This window comes from Schistocerca nitens, chromosome 7, assembly GCF_023898315.1.
Source record: "Schistocerca nitens isolate TAMUIC-IGC-003100 chromosome 7, iqSchNite1.1, whole genome shotgun sequence".
NCBI lineage: Eukaryota > Metazoa > Arthropoda > Insecta > Orthoptera > Acrididae > Schistocerca > Schistocerca nitens.
The window spans coordinates 215,651,086-215,669,856 of NC_064620.1; the positions used below are offsets into that span (position 1 = coordinate 215,651,086).

General features: G+C 54.4%; 15 non-coding genes across 15 annotated transcripts; all 15 read left to right on the plus strand.

The window, feature by feature from the left end:
* The first annotated feature begins 491 nt into the window (after positions 1-491).
* Positions 492-610, plus strand: LOC126195842 (5S ribosomal RNA). The gene has a single exon (XR_007538617.1). It is a non-coding gene; the product is annotated as a 5S ribosomal RNA (ribosomal RNA).
* Positions 611-1,674: 1,064 nt separating this feature from the next.
* LOC126195853 (5S ribosomal RNA) lies at positions 1,675-1,793 on the plus strand. Its single transcript, XR_007538618.1, has one exon. It is a non-coding gene; the product is annotated as a 5S ribosomal RNA (ribosomal RNA).
* Positions 1,794-2,857: 1,064 nt separating this feature from the next.
* Positions 2,858-2,976, plus strand: LOC126195864 (5S ribosomal RNA). The gene has a single exon (XR_007538619.1). It is a non-coding gene; the product is annotated as a 5S ribosomal RNA (ribosomal RNA).
* Positions 2,977-4,040: 1,064 nt separating this feature from the next.
* LOC126195875 (5S ribosomal RNA) lies at positions 4,041-4,159 on the plus strand. Its single transcript, XR_007538620.1, has one exon. It is a non-coding gene; the product is annotated as a 5S ribosomal RNA (ribosomal RNA).
* Positions 4,160-5,223: 1,064 nt separating this feature from the next.
* Positions 5,224-5,342, plus strand: LOC126195886 (5S ribosomal RNA). The gene has a single exon (XR_007538621.1). It is a non-coding gene; the product is annotated as a 5S ribosomal RNA (ribosomal RNA).
* Positions 5,343-6,406: 1,064 nt separating this feature from the next.
* On the plus strand, positions 6,407-6,525 carry LOC126195897 (5S ribosomal RNA). Its single transcript, XR_007538622.1, has one exon. It is a non-coding gene; the product is annotated as a 5S ribosomal RNA (ribosomal RNA).
* A 1,064-nt stretch (positions 6,526-7,589) lies between these two features.
* LOC126195909 (5S ribosomal RNA) lies at positions 7,590-7,708 on the plus strand. Its single transcript, XR_007538623.1, has one exon. It is a non-coding gene; the product is annotated as a 5S ribosomal RNA (ribosomal RNA).
* Positions 7,709-8,772: 1,064 nt separating this feature from the next.
* Positions 8,773-8,891, plus strand: LOC126195920 (5S ribosomal RNA). Its single transcript, XR_007538624.1, has one exon. It is a non-coding gene; the product is annotated as a 5S ribosomal RNA (ribosomal RNA).
* A 1,064-nt stretch (positions 8,892-9,955) lies between these two features.
* LOC126195931 (5S ribosomal RNA) lies at positions 9,956-10,074 on the plus strand. Its single transcript, XR_007538625.1, has one exon. It is a non-coding gene; the product is annotated as a 5S ribosomal RNA (ribosomal RNA).
* A 1,064-nt stretch (positions 10,075-11,138) lies between these two features.
* LOC126195943 (5S ribosomal RNA) lies at positions 11,139-11,257 on the plus strand. Its single transcript, XR_007538626.1, has one exon. It is a non-coding gene; the product is annotated as a 5S ribosomal RNA (ribosomal RNA).
* A 1,064-nt stretch (positions 11,258-12,321) lies between these two features.
* LOC126195956 (5S ribosomal RNA) lies at positions 12,322-12,440 on the plus strand. The gene has a single exon (XR_007538628.1). It is a non-coding gene; the product is annotated as a 5S ribosomal RNA (ribosomal RNA).
* Positions 12,441-13,504: 1,064 nt separating this feature from the next.
* Positions 13,505-13,623, plus strand: LOC126195967 (5S ribosomal RNA). The gene has a single exon (XR_007538629.1). It is a non-coding gene; the product is annotated as a 5S ribosomal RNA (ribosomal RNA).
* A 1,064-nt stretch (positions 13,624-14,687) lies between these two features.
* LOC126195979 (5S ribosomal RNA) lies at positions 14,688-14,806 on the plus strand. Its single transcript, XR_007538631.1, has one exon. It is a non-coding gene; the product is annotated as a 5S ribosomal RNA (ribosomal RNA).
* Positions 14,807-15,871: 1,065 nt separating this feature from the next.
* LOC126195990 (5S ribosomal RNA) lies at positions 15,872-15,990 on the plus strand. Its single transcript, XR_007538632.1, has one exon. It is a non-coding gene; the product is annotated as a 5S ribosomal RNA (ribosomal RNA).
* Positions 15,991-17,054: 1,064 nt separating this feature from the next.
* LOC126196001 (5S ribosomal RNA) lies at positions 17,055-17,173 on the plus strand. The gene has a single exon (XR_007538633.1). It is a non-coding gene; the product is annotated as a 5S ribosomal RNA (ribosomal RNA).
* Positions 17,174-18,771: the final 1,598 nt, after the last annotated feature.

An 18,771-nucleotide genomic window follows, 5' to 3' on the forward strand; every position in this document is an offset into this window, starting at 1 on the left:
GTCATATGGGCCACGACCCGAGCGGCAGCGAGCGGCAGTCGAGCAAAGTCGGGACAAGTCGGGACGGAAGGGGACAGGTGCGAATGCACTGCACAGATCACGCAAATATGTGGAGGCGCGCCGGTGAGGAAGCTGCAGGGGGCGCTCTCCAGCAGGACACTGCTACACCCTTACAGGCCACCCGCCGCCCGGCCGCGCGCAAGCCCTCCGCCGGATACCGGAAACAAGATGCGTCGCCCGCGAGTGTCGCACGCACCAAGAGAAACGAATGACGGGCGGCGCACCGAGCAGCCGCGTGTCTCACGCAAGTGGCGGCGCGCCCGCCAGTTCGGCAGACGCCGGACGCGCACTCCGCGCCGCCTTCGAGGCTCCATCCAGCTGTTGCGGAAGGACGTGCTGCTTTGCGTCAAATGTGTCACCGAAAACTGCGATTACGTGTGTTGGGAGAAGAGGCAAAGGCGTCTTCTGTCGTGCGGCTACAGTATAAGGGCGCCAACGGCCATACCATGTTGAATACACCGGTTCTCGTCCGATCACCGAAGTTAAGCAACATCGGGCCCGGTTAGTACTTGGATGGGTGACCGCCTGGGAACACCGGGTGCTGTTGGCTCCCTTTCATTTTCTCCTTTTTGCATCGCTACCCCTGCCAGCCCTCTTTTCATACTACCTTTCTGTTGTGACAAAGATGCTTCCTTCAGCATTTTAAACGTGCCAAGAAATCCTCGAAAACAACGAAACACTACGAGTCGACAGATGTGATCTGAAACAAGTCAGGGCCTCCTACTGTTTCGTAGCAGTGCAAAATTCCACCAAAAAAAAAAAAAAAAAAAAAAAAATTTGAAACTGTAATAAACACAAGATACGATATTAATGGCCTCAGCTCGAAGAAGAATGTGCCAAGGAAGATTTCTTAAAAATGCCTTAAAATAACGAAACAGTATGAACCGACAGATACGTTCTGAAATACGTCAGGGCTTATTGTTTTGCTGCGTTGTACGGCTGCAAATTTGTAAACAAAAATTTCTCTTTCGTCGCTAGAAGAGATGGATGCTTTGGCGACCCTCCTGCGTCCCTGTTTTCGCACCTTTCCACGGCACGGCGCTGCTCTACCCGCCGCAAACGGCGTCTCGGACACGCCCGTTAGGCCCACGGCCGTCTCGCAGATGTTTGTCGTGCTTGTGCTGTCATATGGGCCACGACCCGAGCGGCAGCGAGCGGCAGTCGAGCAAAGTCGGGACAAGTCGGGACGGAAGGGGACAGGTGCGAATGCACTGCACAGATCACGCAAATATGTGGAGGCGCGCCGGTGAGGAAGCTGCAGGGGGCGCTCTCCAGCAGGACACTGCTACACCCTTACAGGCCACCCGCCGCCCGGCCGCGCGCAAGCCCTCCGCCGGATACCGGAAACAAGATGCGTCGCCCGCGAGTGTCGCACGCACCAAGAGAAACGAATGACGGGCGGCGCACCGAGCAGCCGCGTGTCTCACGCAAGTGGCGGCGCGCCCGCCAGTTCGGCAGACGCCGGACGCGCACTCCGCGCCGCCTTCGAGGCTCCATCCAGCTGTTGCGGAAGGACGTGCTGCTTTGCGTCAAATGTGTCACCGAAAACTGCGATTACGTGTGTTGGGAGAAGAGGCAAAGGCGTCTTCTGTCGTGCGGCTACAGTATAAGGGCGCCAACGGCCATACCATGTTGAATACACCGGTTCTCGTCCGATCACCGAAGTTAAGCAACATCGGGCCCGGTTAGTACTTGGATGGGTGACCGCCTGGGAACACCGGGTGCTGTTGGCTCCCTTTCATTTTCTCCTTTTTGCATCGCTACCCCTGCCAGCCCTCTTTTCATACTACCTTTCTGTTGTGACAAAGATGCTTCCTTCAGCATTTTAAACGTGCCAAGAAATCCTCGAAAACAACGAAACACTACGAGTCGACAGATGTGATCTGAAACAAGTCAGGGCCTCCTACTGTTTCGTAGCAGTGCAAAATTCCACCAAAAAAAAAAAAAAAAAAAAAAAAATTTGAAACTGTAATAAACACAAGATACGATATTAATGGCCTCAGCTCGAAGAAGAATGTGCCAAGGAAGATTTCTTAAAAATGCCTTAAAATAACGAAACAGTATGAACCGACAGATACGTTCTGAAATACGTCAGGGCTTATTGTTTTGCTGCGTTGTACGGCTGCAAATTTGTAAACAAAAATTTCTCTTTCGTCGCTAGAAGAGATGGATGCTTTGGCGACCCTCCTGCGTCCCTGTTTTCGCACCTTTCCACGGCACGGCGCTGCTCTACCCGCCGCAAACGGCGTCTCGGACACGCCCGTTAGGCCCACGGCCGTCTCGCAGATGTTTGTCGTGCTTGTGCTGTCATATGGGCCACGACCCGAGCGGCAGCGAGCGGCAGTCGAGCAAAGTCGGGACAAGTCGGGACGGAAGGGGACAGGTGCGAATGCACTGCACAGATCACGCAAATATGTGGAGGCGCGCCGGTGAGGAAGCTGCAGGGGGCGCTCTCCAGCAGGACACTGCTACACCCTTACAGGCCACCCGCCGCCCGGCCGCGCGCAAGCCCTCCGCCGGATACCGGAAACAAGATGCGTCGCCCGCGAGTGTCGCACGCACCAAGAGAAACGAATGACGGGCGGCGCACCGAGCAGCCGCGTGTCTCACGCAAGTGGCGGCGCGCCCGCCAGTTCGGCAGACGCCGGACGCGCACTCCGCGCCGCCTTCGAGGCTCCATCCAGCTGTTGCGGAAGGACGTGCTGCTTTGCGTCAAATGTGTCACCGAAAACTGCGATTACGTGTGTTGGGAGAAGAGGCAAAGGCGTCTTCTGTCGTGCGGCTACAGTATAAGGGCGCCAACGGCCATACCATGTTGAATACACCGGTTCTCGTCCGATCACCGAAGTTAAGCAACATCGGGCCCGGTTAGTACTTGGATGGGTGACCGCCTGGGAACACCGGGTGCTGTTGGCTCCCTTTCATTTTCTCCTTTTTGCATCGCTACCCCTGCCAGCCCTCTTTTCATACTACCTTTCTGTTGTGACAAAGATGCTTCCTTCAGCATTTTAAACGTGCCAAGAAATCCTCGAAAACAACGAAACACTACGAGTCGACAGATGTGATCTGAAACAAGTCAGGGCCTCCTACTGTTTCGTAGCAGTGCAAAATTCCACCAAAAAAAAAAAAAAAAAAAAAAAAATTTGAAACTGTAATAAACACAAGATACGATATTAATGGCCTCAGCTCGAAGAAGAATGTGCCAAGGAAGATTTCTTAAAAATGCCTTAAAATAACGAAACAGTATGAACCGACAGATACGTTCTGAAATACGTCAGGGCTTATTGTTTTGCTGCGTTGTACGGCTGCAAATTTGTAAACAAAAATTTCTCTTTCGTCGCTAGAAGAGATGGATGCTTTGGCGACCCTCCTGCGTCCCTGTTTTCGCACCTTTCCACGGCACGGCGCTGCTCTACCCGCCGCAAACGGCGTCTCGGACACGCCCGTTAGGCCCACGGCCGTCTCGCAGATGTTTGTCGTGCTTGTGCTGTCATATGGGCCACGACCCGAGCGGCAGCGAGCGGCAGTCGAGCAAAGTCGGGACAAGTCGGGACGGAAGGGGACAGGTGCGAATGCACTGCACAGATCACGCAAATATGTGGAGGCGCGCCGGTGAGGAAGCTGCAGGGGGCGCTCTCCAGCAGGACACTGCTACACCCTTACAGGCCACCCGCCGCCCGGCCGCGCGCAAGCCCTCCGCCGGATACCGGAAACAAGATGCGTCGCCCGCGAGTGTCGCACGCACCAAGAGAAACGAATGACGGGCGGCGCACCGAGCAGCCGCGTGTCTCACGCAAGTGGCGGCGCGCCCGCCAGTTCGGCAGACGCCGGACGCGCACTCCGCGCCGCCTTCGAGGCTCCATCCAGCTGTTGCGGAAGGACGTGCTGCTTTGCGTCAAATGTGTCACCGAAAACTGCGATTACGTGTGTTGGGAGAAGAGGCAAAGGCGTCTTCTGTCGTGCGGCTACAGTATAAGGGCGCCAACGGCCATACCATGTTGAATACACCGGTTCTCGTCCGATCACCGAAGTTAAGCAACATCGGGCCCGGTTAGTACTTGGATGGGTGACCGCCTGGGAACACCGGGTGCTGTTGGCTCCCTTTCATTTTCTCCTTTTTGCATCGCTACCCCTGCCAGCCCTCTTTTCATACTACCTTTCTGTTGTGACAAAGATGCTTCCTTCAGCATTTTAAACGTGCCAAGAAATCCTCGAAAACAACGAAACACTACGAGTCGACAGATGTGATCTGAAACAAGTCAGGGCCTCCTACTGTTTCGTAGCAGTGCAAAATTCCACCAAAAAAAAAAAAAAAAAAAAAAAAATTTGAAACTGTAATAAACACAAGATACGATATTAATGGCCTCAGCTCGAAGAAGAATGTGCCAAGGAAGATTTCTTAAAAATGCCTTAAAATAACGAAACAGTATGAACCGACAGATACGTTCTGAAATACGTCAGGGCTTATTGTTTTGCTGCGTTGTACGGCTGCAAATTTGTAAACAAAAATTTCTCTTTCGTCGCTAGAAGAGATGGATGCTTTGGCGACCCTCCTGCGTCCCTGTTTTCGCACCTTTCCACGGCACGGCGCTGCTCTACCCGCCGCAAACGGCGTCTCGGACACGCCCGTTAGGCCCACGGCCGTCTCGCAGATGTTTGTCGTGCTTGTGCTGTCATATGGGCCACGACCCGAGCGGCAGCGAGCGGCAGTCGAGCAAAGTCGGGACAAGTCGGGACGGAAGGGGACAGGTGCGAATGCACTGCACAGATCACGCAAATATGTGGAGGCGCGCCGGTGAGGAAGCTGCAGGGGGCGCTCTCCAGCAGGACACTGCTACACCCTTACAGGCCACCCGCCGCCCGGCCGCGCGCAAGCCCTCCGCCGGATACCGGAAACAAGATGCGTCGCCCGCGAGTGTCGCACGCACCAAGAGAAACGAATGACGGGCGGCGCACCGAGCAGCCGCGTGTCTCACGCAAGTGGCGGCGCGCCCGCCAGTTCGGCAGACGCCGGACGCGCACTCCGCGCCGCCTTCGAGGCTCCATCCAGCTGTTGCGGAAGGACGTGCTGCTTTGCGTCAAATGTGTCACCGAAAACTGCGATTACGTGTGTTGGGAGAAGAGGCAAAGGCGTCTTCTGTCGTGCGGCTACAGTATAAGGGCGCCAACGGCCATACCATGTTGAATACACCGGTTCTCGTCCGATCACCGAAGTTAAGCAACATCGGGCCCGGTTAGTACTTGGATGGGTGACCGCCTGGGAACACCGGGTGCTGTTGGCTCCCTTTCATTTTCTCCTTTTTGCATCGCTACCCCTGCCAGCCCTCTTTTCATACTACCTTTCTGTTGTGACAAAGATGCTTCCTTCAGCATTTTAAACGTGCCAAGAAATCCTCGAAAACAACGAAACACTACGAGTCGACAGATGTGATCTGAAACAAGTCAGGGCCTCCTACTGTTTCGTAGCAGTGCAAAATTCCACCAAAAAAAAAAAAAAAAAAAAAAAAATTTGAAACTGTAATAAACACAAGATACGATATTAATGGCCTCAGCTCGAAGAAGAATGTGCCAAGGAAGATTTCTTAAAAATGCCTTAAAATAACGAAACAGTATGAACCGACAGATACGTTCTGAAATACGTCAGGGCTTATTGTTTTGCTGCGTTGTACGGCTGCAAATTTGTAAACAAAAATTTCTCTTTCGTCGCTAGAAGAGATGGATGCTTTGGCGACCCTCCTGCGTCCCTGTTTTCGCACCTTTCCACGGCACGGCGCTGCTCTACCCGCCGCAAACGGCGTCTCGGACACGCCCGTTAGGCCCACGGCCGTCTCGCAGATGTTTGTCGTGCTTGTGCTGTCATATGGGCCACGACCCGAGCGGCAGCGAGCGGCAGTCGAGCAAAGTCGGGACAAGTCGGGACGGAAGGGGACAGGTGCGAATGCACTGCACAGATCACGCAAATATGTGGAGGCGCGCCGGTGAGGAAGCTGCAGGGGGCGCTCTCCAGCAGGACACTGCTACACCCTTACAGGCCACCCGCCGCCCGGCCGCGCGCAAGCCCTCCGCCGGATACCGGAAACAAGATGCGTCGCCCGCGAGTGTCGCACGCACCAAGAGAAACGAATGACGGGCGGCGCACCGAGCAGCCGCGTGTCTCACGCAAGTGGCGGCGCGCCCGCCAGTTCGGCAGACGCCGGACGCGCACTCCGCGCCGCCTTCGAGGCTCCATCCAGCTGTTGCGGAAGGACGTGCTGCTTTGCGTCAAATGTGTCACCGAAAACTGCGATTACGTGTGTTGGGAGAAGAGGCAAAGGCGTCTTCTGTCGTGCGGCTACAGTATAAGGGCGCCAACGGCCATACCATGTTGAATACACCGGTTCTCGTCCGATCACCGAAGTTAAGCAACATCGGGCCCGGTTAGTACTTGGATGGGTGACCGCCTGGGAACACCGGGTGCTGTTGGCTCCCTTTCATTTTCTCCTTTTTGCATCGCTACCCCTGCCAGCCCTCTTTTCATACTACCTTTCTGTTGTGACAAAGATGCTTCCTTCAGCATTTTAAACGTGCCAAGAAATCCTCGAAAACAACGAAACACTACGAGTCGACAGATGTGATCTGAAACAAGTCAGGGCCTCCTACTGTTTCGTAGCAGTGCAAAATTCCACCAAAAAAAAAAAAAAAAAAAAAAAAATTTGAAACTGTAATAAACACAAGATACGATATTAATGGCCTCAGCTCGAAGAAGAATGTGCCAAGGAAGATTTCTTAAAAATGCCTTAAAATAACGAAACAGTATGAACCGACAGATACGTTCTGAAATACGTCAGGGCTTATTGTTTTGCTGCGTTGTACGGCTGCAAATTTGTAAACAAAAATTTCTCTTTCGTCGCTAGAAGAGATGGATGCTTTGGCGACCCTCCTGCGTCCCTGTTTTCGCACCTTTCCACGGCACGGCGCTGCTCTACCCGCCGCAAACGGCGTCTCGGACACGCCCGTTAGGCCCACGGCCGTCTCGCAGATGTTTGTCGTGCTTGTGCTGTCATATGGGCCACGACCCGAGCGGCAGCGAGCGGCAGTCGAGCAAAGTCGGGACAAGTCGGGACGGAAGGGGACAGGTGCGAATGCACTGCACAGATCACGCAAATATGTGGAGGCGCGCCGGTGAGGAAGCTGCAGGGGGCGCTCTCCAGCAGGACACTGCTACACCCTTACAGGCCACCCGCCGCCCGGCCGCGCGCAAGCCCTCCGCCGGATACCGGAAACAAGATGCGTCGCCCGCGAGTGTCGCACGCACCAAGAGAAACGAATGACGGGCGGCGCACCGAGCAGCCGCGTGTCTCACGCAAGTGGCGGCGCGCCCGCCAGTTCGGCAGACGCCGGACGCGCACTCCGCGCCGCCTTCGAGGCTCCATCCAGCTGTTGCGGAAGGACGTGCTGCTTTGCGTCAAATGTGTCACCGAAAACTGCGATTACGTGTGTTGGGAGAAGAGGCAAAGGCGTCTTCTGTCGTGCGGCTACAGTATAAGGGCGCCAACGGCCATACCATGTTGAATACACCGGTTCTCGTCCGATCACCGAAGTTAAGCAACATCGGGCCCGGTTAGTACTTGGATGGGTGACCGCCTGGGAACACCGGGTGCTGTTGGCTCCCTTTCATTTTCTCCTTTTTGCATCGCTACCCCTGCCAGCCCTCTTTTCATACTACCTTTCTGTTGTGACAAAGATGCTTCCTTCAGCATTTTAAACGTGCCAAGAAATCCTCGAAAACAACGAAACACTACGAGTCGACAGATGTGATCTGAAACAAGTCAGGGCCTCCTACTGTTTCGTAGCAGTGCAAAATTCCACCAAAAAAAAAAAAAAAAAAAAAAAAATTTGAAACTGTAATAAACACAAGATACGATATTAATGGCCTCAGCTCGAAGAAGAATGTGCCAAGGAAGATTTCTTAAAAATGCCTTAAAATAACGAAACAGTATGAACCGACAGATACGTTCTGAAATACGTCAGGGCTTATTGTTTTGCTGCGTTGTACGGCTGCAAATTTGTAAACAAAAATTTCTCTTTCGTCGCTAGAAGAGATGGATGCTTTGGCGACCCTCCTGCGTCCCTGTTTTCGCACCTTTCCACGGCACGGCGCTGCTCTACCCGCCGCAAACGGCGTCTCGGACACGCCCGTTAGGCCCACGGCCGTCTCGCAGATGTTTGTCGTGCTTGTGCTGTCATATGGGCCACGACCCGAGCGGCAGCGAGCGGCAGTCGAGCAAAGTCGGGACAAGTCGGGACGGAAGGGGACAGGTGCGAATGCACTGCACAGATCACGCAAATATGTGGAGGCGCGCCGGTGAGGAAGCTGCAGGGGGCGCTCTCCAGCAGGACACTGCTACACCCTTACAGGCCACCCGCCGCCCGGCCGCGCGCAAGCCCTCCGCCGGATACCGGAAACAAGATGCGTCGCCCGCGAGTGTCGCACGCACCAAGAGAAACGAATGACGGGCGGCGCACCGAGCAGCCGCGTGTCTCACGCAAGTGGCGGCGCGCCCGCCAGTTCGGCAGACGCCGGACGCGCACTCCGCGCCGCCTTCGAGGCTCCATCCAGCTGTTGCGGAAGGACGTGCTGCTTTGCGTCAAATGTGTCACCGAAAACTGCGATTACGTGTGTTGGGAGAAGAGGCAAAGGCGTCTTCTGTCGTGCGGCTACAGTATAAGGGCGCCAACGGCCATACCATGTTGAATACACCGGTTCTCGTCCGATCACCGAAGTTAAGCAACATCGGGCCCGGTTAGTACTTGGATGGGTGACCGCCTGGGAACACCGGGTGCTGTTGGCTCCCTTTCATTTTCTCCTTTTTGCATCGCTACCCCTGCCAGCCCTCTTTTCATACTACCTTTCTGTTGTGACAAAGATGCTTCCTTCAGCATTTTAAACGTGCCAAGAAATCCTCGAAAACAACGAAACACTACGAGTCGACAGATGTGATCTGAAACAAGTCAGGGCCTCCTACTGTTTCGTAGCAGTGCAAAATTCCACCAAAAAAAAAAAAAAAAAAAAAAAAATTTGAAACTGTAATAAACACAAGATACGATATTAATGGCCTCAGCTCGAAGAAGAATGTGCCAAGGAAGATTTCTTAAAAATGCCTTAAAATAACGAAACAGTATGAACCGACAGATACGTTCTGAAATACGTCAGGGCTTATTGTTTTGCTGCGTTGTACGGCTGCAAATTTGTAAACAAAAATTTCTCTTTCGTCGCTAGAAGAGATGGATGCTTTGGCGACCCTCCTGCGTCCCTGTTTTCGCACCTTTCCACGGCACGGCGCTGCTCTACCCGCCGCAAACGGCGTCTCGGACACGCCCGTTAGGCCCACGGCCGTCTCGCAGATGTTTGTCGTGCTTGTGCTGTCATATGGGCCACGACCCGAGCGGCAGCGAGCGGCAGTCGAGCAAAGTCGGGACAAGTCGGGACGGAAGGGGACAGGTGCGAATGCACTGCACAGATCACGCAAATATGTGGAGGCGCGCCGGTGAGGAAGCTGCAGGGGGCGCTCTCCAGCAGGACACTGCTACACCCTTACAGGCCACCCGCCGCCCGGCCGCGCGCAAGCCCTCCGCCGGATACCGGAAACAAGATGCGTCGCCCGCGAGTGTCGCACGCACCAAGAGAAACGAATGACGGGCGGCGCACCGAGCAGCCGCGTGTCTCACGCAAGTGGCGGCGCGCCCGCCAGTTCGGCAGACGCCGGACGCGCACTCCGCGCCGCCTTCGAGGCTCCATCCAGCTGTTGCGGAAGGACGTGCTGCTTTGCGTCAAATGTGTCACCGAAAACTGCGATTACGTGTGTTGGGAGAAGAGGCAAAGGCGTCTTCTGTCGTGCGGCTACAGTATAAGGGCGCCAACGGCCATACCATGTTGAATACACCGGTTCTCGTCCGATCACCGAAGTTAAGCAACATCGGGCCCGGTTAGTACTTGGATGGGTGACCGCCTGGGAACACCGGGTGCTGTTGGCTCCCTTTCATTTTCTCCTTTTTGCATCGCTACCCCTGCCAGCCCTCTTTTCATACTACCTTTCTGTTGTGACAAAGATGCTTCCTTCAGCATTTTAAACGTGCCAAGAAATCCTCGAAAACAACGAAACACTACGAGTCGACAGATGTGATCTGAAACAAGTCAGGGCCTCCTACTGTTTCGTAGCAGTGCAAAATTCCACCAAAAAAAAAAAAAAAAAAAAAAAAATTTGAAACTGTAATAAACACAAGATACGATATTAATGGCCTCAGCTCGAAGAAGAATGTGCCAAGGAAGATTTCTTAAAAATGCCTTAAAATAACGAAACAGTATGAACCGACAGATACGTTCTGAAATACGTCAGGGCTTATTGTTTTGCTGCGTTGTACGGCTGCAAATTTGTAAACAAAAATTTCTCTTTCGTCGCTAGAAGAGATGGATGCTTTGGCGACCCTCCTGCGTCCCTGTTTTCGCACCTTTCCACGGCACGGCGCTGCTCTACCCGCCGCAAACGGCGTCTCGGACACGCCCGTTAGGCCCACGGCCGTCTCGCAGATGTTTGTCGTGCTTGTGCTGTCATATGGGCCACGACCCGAGCGGCAGCGAGCGGCAGTCGAGCAAAGTCGGGACAAGTCGGGACGGAAGGGGACAGGTGCGAATGCACTGCACAGATCACGCAAATATGTGGAGGCGCGCCGGTGAGGAAGCTGCAGGGGGCGCTCTCCAGCAGGACACTGCTACACCCTTACAGGCCACCCGCCGCCCGGCCGCGCGCAAGCCCTCCGCCGGATACCGGAAACAAGATGCGTCGCCCGCGAGTGTCGCACGCACCAAGAGAAACGAATGACGGGCGGCGCACCGAGCAGCCGCGTGTCTCACGCAAGTGGCGGCGCGCCCGCCAGTTCGGCAGACGCCGGACGCGCACTCCGCGCCGCCTTCGAGGCTCCATCCAGCTGTTGCGGAAGGACGTGCTGCTTTGCGTCAAATGTGTCACCGAAAACTGCGATTACGTGTGTTGGGAGAAGAGGCAAAGGCGTCTTCTGTCGTGCGGCTACAGTATAAGGGCGCCAACGGCCATACCATGTTGAATACACCGGTTCTCGTCCGATCACCGAAGTTAAGCAACATCGGGCCCGGTTAGTACTTGGATGGGTGACCGCCTGGGAACACCGGGTGCTGTTGGCTCCCTTTCATTTTCTCCTTTTTGCATCGCTACCCCTGCCAGCCCTCTTTTCATACTACCTTTCTGTTGTGACAAAGATGCTTCCTTCAGCATTTTAAACGTGCCAAGAAATCCTCGAAAACAACGAAACACTACGAGTCGACAGATGTGATCTGAAACAAGTCAGGGCCTCCTACTGTTTCGTAGCAGTGCAAAATTCCACCAAAAAAAAAAAAAAAAAAAAAAAAATTTGAAACTGTAATAAACACAAGATACGATATTAATGGCCTCAGCTCGAAGAAGAATGTGCCAAGGAAGATTTCTTAAAAATGCCTTAAAATAACGAAACAGTATGAACCGACAGATACGTTCTGAAATACGTCAGGGCTTATTGTTTTGCTGCGTTGTACGGCTGCAAATTTGTAAACAAAAATTTCTCTTTCGTCGCTAGAAGAGATGGATGCTTTGGCGACCCTCCTGCGTCCCTGTTTTCGCACCTTTCCACGGCACGGCGCTGCTCTACCCGCCGCAAACGGCGTCTCGGACACGCCCGTTAGGCCCACGGCCGTCTCGCAGATGTTTGTCGTGCTTGTGCTGTCATATGGGCCACGACCCGAGCGGCAGCGAGCGGCAGTCGAGCAAAGTCGGGACAAGTCGGGACGGAAGGGGACAGGTGCGAATGCACTGCACAGATCACGCAAATATGTGGAGGCGCGCCGGTGAGGAAGCTGCAGGGGGCGCTCTCCAGCAGGACACTGCTACACCCTTACAGGCCACCCGCCGCCCGGCCGCGCGCAAGCCCTCCGCCGGATACCGGAAACAAGATGCGTCGCCCGCGAGTGTCGCACGCACCAAGAGAAACGAATGACGGGCGGCGCACCGAGCAGCCGCGTGTCTCACGCAAGTGGCGGCGCGCCCGCCAGTTCGGCAGACGCCGGACGCGCACTCCGCGCCGCCTTCGAGGCTCCATCCAGCTGTTGCGGAAGGACGTGCTGCTTTGCGTCAAATGTGTCACCGAAAACTGCGATTACGTGTGTTGGGAGAAGAGGCAAAGGCGTCTTCTGTCGTGCGGCTACAGTATAAGGGCGCCAACGGCCATACCATGTTGAATACACCGGTTCTCGTCCGATCACCGAAGTTAAGCAACATCGGGCCCGGTTAGTACTTGGATGGGTGACCGCCTGGGAACACCGGGTGCTGTTGGCTCCCTTTCATTTTCTCCTTTTTGCATCGCTACCCCTGCCAGCCCTCTTTTCATACTACCTTTCTGTTGTGACAAAGATGCTTCCTTCAGCATTTTAAACGTGCCAAGAAATCCTCGAAAACAACGAAACACTACGAGTCGACAGATGTGATCTGAAACAAGTCAGGGCCTCCTACTGTTTCGTAGCAGTGCAAAATTCCACCAAAAAAAAAAAAAAAAAAAAAAAAATTTGAAACTGTAATAAACACAAGATACGATATTAATGGCCTCAGCTCGAAGAAGAATGTGCCAAGGAAGATTTCTTAAAAATGCCTTAAAATAACGAAACAGTATGAACCGACAGATACGTTCTGAAATACGTCAGGGCTTATTGTTTTGCTGCGTTGTACGGCTGCAAATTTGTAAACAAAAATTTCTCTTTCGTCGCTAGAAGAGATGGATGCTTTGGCGACCCTCCTGCGTCCCTGTTTTCGCACCTTTCCACGGCACGGCGCTGCTCTACCCGCCGCAAACGGCGTCTCGGACACGCCCGTTAGGCCCACGGCCGTCTCGCAGATGTTTGTCGTGCTTGTGCTGTCATATGGGCCACGACCCGAGCGGCAGCGAGCGGCAGTCGAGCAAAGTCGGGACAAGTCGGGACGGAAGGGGACAGGTGCGAATGCACTGCACAGATCACGCAAATATGTGGAGGCGCGCCGGTGAGGAAGCTGCAGGGGGCGCTCTCCAGCAGGACACTGCTACACCCTTACAGGCCACCCGCCGCCCGGCCGCGCGCAAGCCCTCCGCCGGATACCGGAAACAAGATGCGTCGCCCGCGAGTGTCGCACGCACCAAGAGAAACGAATGACGGGCGGCGCACCGAGCAGCCGCGTGTCTCACGCAAGTGGCGGCGCGCCCGCCAGTTCGGCAGACGCCGGACGCGCACTCCGCGCCGCCTTCGAGGCTCCATCCAGCTGTTGCGGAAGGACGTGCTGCTTTGCGTCAAATGTGTCACCGAAAACTGCGATTACGTGTGTTGGGAGAAGAGGCAAAGGCGTCTTCTGTCGTGCGGCTACAGTATAAGGGCGCCAACGGCCATACCATGTTGAATACACCGGTTCTCGTCCGATCACCGAAGTTAAGCAACATCGGGCCCGGTTAGTACTTGGATGGGTGACCGCCTGGGAACACCGGGTGCTGTTGGCTCCCTTTCATTTTCTCCTTTTTGCATCGCTACCCCTGCCAGCCCTCTTTTCATACTACCTTTCTGTTGTGACAAAGATGCTTCCTTCAGCATTTTAAACGTGCCAAGAAATCCTCGAAAACAACGAAACACTACGAGTCGACAGATGTGATCTGAAACAAGTCAGGGCCTCCTACTGTTTCGTAGCAGTGCAAAATTCCACCAAAAAAAAAAAAAAAAAAAAAAAAATTTGAAACTGTAATAAACACAAGATACGATATTAATGGCCTCAGCTCGAAGAAGAATGTGCCAAGGAAGATTTCTTAAAAATGCCTTAAAATAACGAAACAGTATGAACCGACAGATACGTTCTGAAATACGTCAGGGCTTATTGTTTTGCTGCGTTGTACGGCTGCAAATTTGTAAACAAAAATTTCTCTTTCGTCGCTAGAAGAGATGGATGCTTTGGCGACCCTCCTGCGTCCCTGTTTTCGCACCTTTCCACGGCACGGCGCTGCTCTACCCGCCGCAAACGGCGTCTCGGACACGCCCGTTAGGCCCACGGCCGTCTCGCAGATGTTTGTCGTGCTTGTGCTGTCATATGGGCCACGACCCGAGCGGCAGCGAGCGGCAGTCGAGCAAAGTCGGGACAAGTCGGGACGGAAGGGGACAGGTGCGAATGCACTGCACAGATCACGCAAATATGTGGAGGCGCGCCGGTGAGGAAGCTGCAGGGGGCGCTCTCCAGCAGGACACTGCTACACCCTTACAGGCCACCCGCCGCCCGGCCGCGCGCAAGCCCTCCGCCGGATACCGGAAACAAGATGCGTCGCCCGCGAGTGTCGCACGCACCAAGAGAAACGAATGACGGGCGGCGCACCGAGCAGCCGCGTGTCTCACGCAAGTGGCGGCGCGCCCGCCAGTTCGGCAGACGCCGGACGCGCACTCCGCGCCGCCTTCGAGGCTCCATCCAGCTGTTGCGGAAGGACGTGCTGCTTTGCGTCAAATGTGTCACCGAAAACTGCGATTACGTGTGTTGGGAGAAGAGGCAAAGGCGTCTTCTGTCGTGCGGCTACAGTATAAGGGCGCCAACGGCCATACCATGTTGAATACACCGGTTCTCGTCCGATCACCGAAGTTAAGCAACATCGGGCCCGGTTAGTACTTGGATGGGTGACCGCCTGGGAACACCGGGTGCTGTTGGCTCCCTTTCATTTTCTCCTTTTTGCATCGCTACCCCTGCCAGCCCTCTTTTCATACTACCTTTCTGTTGTGACAAAGATGCTTCCTTCAGCATTTTAAACGTGCCAAGAAATCCTCGAAAACAACGAAACACTACGAGTCGACAGATGTGATCTGAAACAAGTCAGGGCCTCCTACTGTTTCGTAGCAGTGCAAAATTCCACCAAAAAAAAAAAAAAAAAAAAAAAAAATTTGAAACTGTAATAAACACAAGATACGATATTAATGGCCTCAGCTCGAAGAAGAATGTGCCAAGGAAGATTTCTTAAAAATGCCTTAAAATAACGAAACAGTATGAACCGACAGATACGTTCTGAAATACGTCAGGGCTTATTGTTTTGCTGCGTTGTACGGCTGCAAATTTGTAAACAAAAATTTCTCTTTCGTCGCTAGAAGAGATGGATGCTTTGGCGACCCTCCTGCGTCCCTGTTTTCGCACCTTTCCACGGCACGGCGCTGCTCTACCCGCCGCAAACGGCGTCTCGGACACGCCCGTTAGGCCCACGGCCGTCTCGCAGATGTTTGTCGTGCTTGTGCTGTCATATGGGCCACGACCCGAGCGGCAGCGAGCGGCAGTCGAGCAAAGTCGGGACAAGTCGGGACGGAAGGGGACAGGTGCGAATGCACTGCACAGATCACGCAAATATGTGGAGGCGCGCCGGTGAGGAAGCTGCAGGGGGCGCTCTCCAGCAGGACACTGCTACACCCTTACAGGCCACCCGCCGCCCGGCCGCGCGCAAGCCCTCCGCCGGATACCGGAAACAAGATGCGTCGCCCGCGAGTGTCGCACGCACCAAGAGAAACGAATGACGGGCGGCGCACCGAGCAGCCGCGTGTCTCACGCAAGTGGCGGCGCGCCCGCCAGTTCGGCAGACGCCGGACGCGCACTCCGCGCCGCCTTCGAGGCTCCATCCAGCTGTTGCGGAAGGACGTGCTGCTTTGCGTCAAATGTGTCACCGAAAACTGCGATTACGTGTGTTGGGAGAAGAGGCAAAGGCGTCTTCTGTCGTGCGGCTACAGTATAAGGGCGCCAACGGCCATACCATGTTGAATACACCGGTTCTCGTCCGATCACCGAAGTTAAGCAACATCGGGCCCGGTTAGTACTTGGATGGGTGACCGCCTGGGAACACCGGGTGCTGTTGGCTCCCTTTCATTTTCTCCTTTTTGCATCGCTACCCCTGCCAGCCCTCTTTTCATACTACCTTTCTGTTGTGACAAAGATGCTTCCTTCAGCATTTTAAACGTGCCAAGAAATCCTCGAAAACAACGAAACACTACGAGTCGACAGATGTGATCTGAAACAAGTCAGGGCCTCCTACTGTTTCGTAGCAGTGCAAAATTCCACCAAAAAAAAAAAAAAAAAAAAAAAAATTTGAAACTGTAATAAACACAAGATACGATATTAATGGCCTCAGCTCGAAGAAGAATGTGCCAAGGAAGATTTCTTAAAAATGCCTTAAAATAACGAAACAGTATGAACCGACAGATACGTTCTGAAATACGTCAGGGCTTATTGTTTTGCTGCGTTGTACGGCTGCAAATTTGTAAACAAAAATTTCTCTTTCGTCGCTAGAAGAGATGGATGCTTTGGCGACCCTCCTGCGTCCCTGTTTTCGCACCTTTCCACGGCACGGCGCTGCTCTACCCGCCGCAAACGGCGTCTCGGACACGCCCGTTAGGCCCACGGCCGTCTCGCAGATGTTTGTCGTGCTTGTGCTGTCATATGGGCCACGACCCGAGCGGCAGCGAGCGGCAGTCGAGCAAAGTCGGGACAAGTCGGGACGGAAGGGGACAGGTGCGAATGCACTGCACAGATCACGCAAATATGTGGAGGCGCGCCGGTGAGGAAGCTGCAGGGGGCGCTCTCCAGCAGGACACTGCTACACCCTTACAGGCCACCCGCCGCCCGGCCGCGCGCAAGCCCTCCGCCGGATACCGGAAACAAGATGCGTCGCCCGCGAGTGTCGCACGCACCAAGAGAAACGAATGACGGGCGGCGCACCGAGCAGCCGCGTGTCTCACGCAAGTGGCGGCGCGCCCGCCAGTTCGGCAGACGCCGGACGCGCACTCCGCGCCGCCTTCGAGGCTCCATCCAGCTGTTGCGGAAGGACGTGCTGCTTTGCGTCAAATGTGTCACCGAAAACTGCGATTACGTGTGTTGGGAGAAGAGGCAAAGGCGTCTTCTGTCGTGCGGCTACAGTATAAGGGCGCCAACGGCCATACCATGTTGAATACACCGGTTCTCGTCCGATCACCGAAGTTAAGCAACATCGGGCCCGGTTAGTACTTGGATGGGTGACCGCCTGGGAACACCGGGTGCTGTTGGCTCCCTTTCATTTTCTCCTTTTTGCATCGCTACCCCTGCCAGCCCTCTTTTCATACTACCTTTCTGTTGTGACAAAGATGCTTCCTTCAGCATTTTAAACGTGCCAAGAAATCCTCGAAAACAACGAAACACTACGAGTCGACAGATGTGATCTGAAACAAGTCAGGGCCTCCTACTGTTTCGTAGCAGTGCAAAATTCCACCAAAAAAAAAAAAAAAAAAAAAAAAAATTTGAAACTGTAATAAACACAAGATACGATATTAATGGCCTCAGCTCGAAGAAGAATGTGCCAAGGAAGATTTCTTAAAAATGCCTTAAAATAACGAAACAGTATGAACCGACAGATACGTTCTGAAATACGTCAGGGCTTATTGTTTTGCTGCGTTGTACGGCTGCAAATTTGTAAACAAAAATTTCTCTTTCGTCGCTAGAAGAGATGGATGCTTTGGCGACCCTCCTGCGTCCCTGTTTTCGCACCTTTCCACGGCACGGCGCTGCTCTACCCGCCGCAAACGGCGTCTCGGACACGCCCGTTAGGCCCACGGCCGTCTCGCAGATGTTTGTCGTGCTTGTGCTGTCATATGGGCCACGACCCGAGCGGCAGCGAGCGGCAGTCGAGCAAAGTCGGGACAAGTCGGGACGGAAGGGGACAGGTGCGAATGCACTGCACAGATCACGCAAATATGTGGAGGCGCGCCGGTGAGGAAGCTGCAGGGGGCGCTCTCCAGCAGGACACTGCTACACCCTTACAGGCCACCCGCCGCCCGGCCGCGCGCAAGCCCTCCGCCGGATACCGGAAACAAGATGCGTCGCCCGCGAGTGTCGCACGCACCAAGAGAAACGAATGACGGGCGGCGCACCGAGCAGCCGCGTGTCTCACGCAAGTGGCGGCGCGCCCGCCAGTTCGGCAGACGCCGGACGCGCACTCCGCGCCGCCTTCGAGGCTCCATCCAGCTGTTGCGGAAGGACGTGCTGCTTTGCGTCAAATGTGTCACCGAAAACTGCGATTACGTGTGTTGGGAGAAGAGGCAAAGGCGTCTTCTGTCGTGCGGCTACAGTATAAGGGCGCCAACGGCCATACCATGTTGAATACACCGGTTCTCGTCCGATCACCGAAGTTAAGAGCGATGCACCAGACGACACAGATTCAGCAAAAATATTAGAAGAAACGCGCAGACAGTTGGACAACGCAGATGGCGCACCGCTGACCGAGGCCATGTCAGAGGACGAAGTCAGAGCCGTCCTCAAAACCTGCGCCAACGACAAAGCTCCAGGAGCTTTCCACCGCACGGCGCTCACGCTCGCCAACTAACGGCTCCCGTACCGCGCCAGCCGTAGCTGTTTTGCCGTCGGCGATCATCTATGCGTGTACAGCGCTTTGGTGTGTTCTCAACGAAAATCATGACAATAGTGCGCATTCGATCGTGGGTACGAGAGTCCGTCCTCCTTCGATATTGAGAAGTGGATGTTTAACGAACTACAAATACAAGAGGACGAAATAGAAGGGCTGCAGCTGTATTTTACGCTGCTCAACCTCTTTTTGAATCTGAAAGCCCACGTGAGATGTGAGACGCTCATCAATGTAAGCGGGGGTATTAGG